Source organism: Tachyglossus aculeatus, chromosome 5, assembly GCF_015852505.1.
Source record: "Tachyglossus aculeatus isolate mTacAcu1 chromosome 5, mTacAcu1.pri, whole genome shotgun sequence".
Classification (NCBI taxonomy): domain Eukaryota; kingdom Metazoa; phylum Chordata; class Mammalia; order Monotremata; family Tachyglossidae; genus Tachyglossus; species Tachyglossus aculeatus.
The window spans coordinates 41,927,850-41,930,210 of NC_052070.1; the positions used below are offsets into that span (position 1 = coordinate 41,927,850).

At 43.5% G+C, this 2,361-nt stretch overlaps 1 non-coding gene across 1 annotated transcript; it reads left to right on the forward strand.

The window, feature by feature from the left end:
• The first annotated feature begins 1,662 nt into the window (after positions 1-1,662).
• On the forward strand, positions 1,663-1,800 carry LOC119928998. Its single transcript, XR_005451142.1, has one exon. It is a non-coding gene; the product is annotated as a small nucleolar RNA SNORA7 (small nucleolar RNA).
• The last annotated feature ends 561 nt before the right edge of the window (positions 1,801-2,361 follow it).

The following is a 2,361-nucleotide window of genomic DNA, read 5'->3' on the forward strand; positions in this document are numbered from 1 at the left end:
TCCCCCCGTCTTACCTCCTTCCCTTCCCCACAGCACCTGTATATATGTATATATGGTTGTACATATTTATTACTCTATTTATTTATTTATTTATTTATTTTACTTGTACATTTCTAGCCTACTTATTTTATTTTGTTGGTATGTTTGGTTCTGCTCTCTGTCTCCCCCTTTTAGACTGTGAGCCCCCTGTTGGGTAGGGACTGTCTCTGTGTGATGCCAATTTGTACTTCCCAAGCGCTTAGTACAGTGCTCTGCACATAGTAAGCGCTCAATAAATACGATTGATTGATTGATTGATTGTACATATTTATTACTCTATTTATTTATTTATTTTACTTGTACATTTCTATCCTACTTATTTTATTTTGTTGGTATGTTTGGTTCTGTTCTCTGTCTCCCCCTTTTAGACTGTGAGCCCACTGTTGGGTAGGGACTGTCTCTATGTGATGTCAATTTGTACTTCCCAAGCGCTTAGTACAGTGCTCTGCACATAGTAAGCGCTCAATAAATATGATTGATTGATTGATTGAATGAATGAATGTATCACCACCCCTGCAAGTAGCCACAAGCCCAGGTGTGTGGAGCCGAATACTTTTTTCCTCTTTCTCATAATAATAATAGTAATAATTATAATAATTGTGGTATCTGTTCAGTGCTTACTATGTGCCAGGCACTGTACTAAGTGCTGGGCTGGATATAAGCAAATTGAGTTGGCCACGGTCCCTGTCCTATGTGGCGCTCACAGTCTCAATCCCCATTTTATAGATGAGGTAACTGAGACAGAGAGAAGTGAAATGACTTGCCCAAGATCACACACCATACATGTGGCAGGGTCAGAATTAGAACCTGTGATCTTCTGATTCCCGGGCCCACATTCTATCCACTGAGCTATGCCGCTTTGCATAACTCATACACGGAAACAAGGGGAATCAGCAAAGGAACATTGTTGGCAAGGCTCAGGTGATCTCTTGGATTTACAGAAGAGTTTTGCTTCAACATGACATCCGAATGGAAACCAGCTGGTTCTAAGTCATGAGTGAGTCACAAGTGGTGTGTCTCACTTTTATACCATCACAGTCTGTGCCGAGGTAATTAGTAACATCTGGCACAGAAGCTAGTACTTCCCCACACACCTGACAAAACCTTTTTTTAGAGCCTTTGAAGCCACAGAAACAGTTTTGTCCAAGTTTGGCTCCGGCACTGGAATCCTGGTGGTTGTTCCTAAAAAGCCAGGGGGAGAGAGAAGGAAAAGTGATTAGGTGTGAGGAAGCATTCACTGTGGCTCTCACATATGTCTCTGTCTCTCAGTCCTTTCTCTCTCTCGTTCTTTCTCTCCCTGTCTCTGCTCCACTGTTTCTATTCCTCAGTCACTGTTTCTCAGTTTCTCTCCCCACCCCTATTCACTTCTTTTATTGTCCTTCGGGAAGACAGTGATGGATTCTAGGACCAGTAATGACCTGGATCAATCTATCAATCCATCAGTCAGTGCTATTTATTGAGCACAAGAGAACTATAATAAGCACTTGGGAGAGTACAATAGAGAAGGCGAAAGTGCCCACAAGGATCTTACAGACTAGAAGGGAGGAGCATGTTAAAATCAACTACAGATGGCTATAAGTGCTGCGAGGGGAGGGTGAAAATCAAAATGCTAAAGGGTTATAGCACCATTCAGGGTCACATCTGGAGAGTTTCCAGTCCTCTACCAGTCTTGGCTAAGGGAGGGAGAGTCAAGCAGAGACCTACCCATTCCATTCCTAGCTTGGGCAGTGGCTAGCGAGTGGAAGGCAATCTGCTACAAAGCCAAACTCACCCGAGCTGGGAAGCAGTGGCATGGGAGTAAGTCAAGGGCGGAGACTCGAGTTTACTGCGTGGAAGACAGCAGTGGTATATCACTTCCATATTTTTACCAAGAAAACTCTCTGGATAGACTTCCAGAACGATTGCAGGTGGAGAGCGGGGCGTTCTTGGAGAGACTTATCCATGGTGTCACTATGGGCTGGAAATGACTCAACAGCATAATCAATCAATCAATCAATCGTATTTATTGAGCGCTTACTGTGTGCAGAGCACTGCACTAAGCACTTGGGAAGTACAAGTTGGCAACATATAGAGGCAGTCCCTACCCAACAGTGGGCTCACAGTCTAAAAGCATAAGCATAAAAGTCTAAAAGCATACAAGCATAAAAAGCATAAAAGCATAAGACAAGAGAGGGTTATAGACCAAGTGCATAGAAAACAAAGACGAGAGGGCAAACAGGGAAAATGAGGACTTAGTTACGGAAGGCCTCTTGGAGGAGATGTGCTCTGAGTAGGGCTTTGAAGACAGGGGAAGTGGTGGACAGTTGGATGGCGGATTTGAAA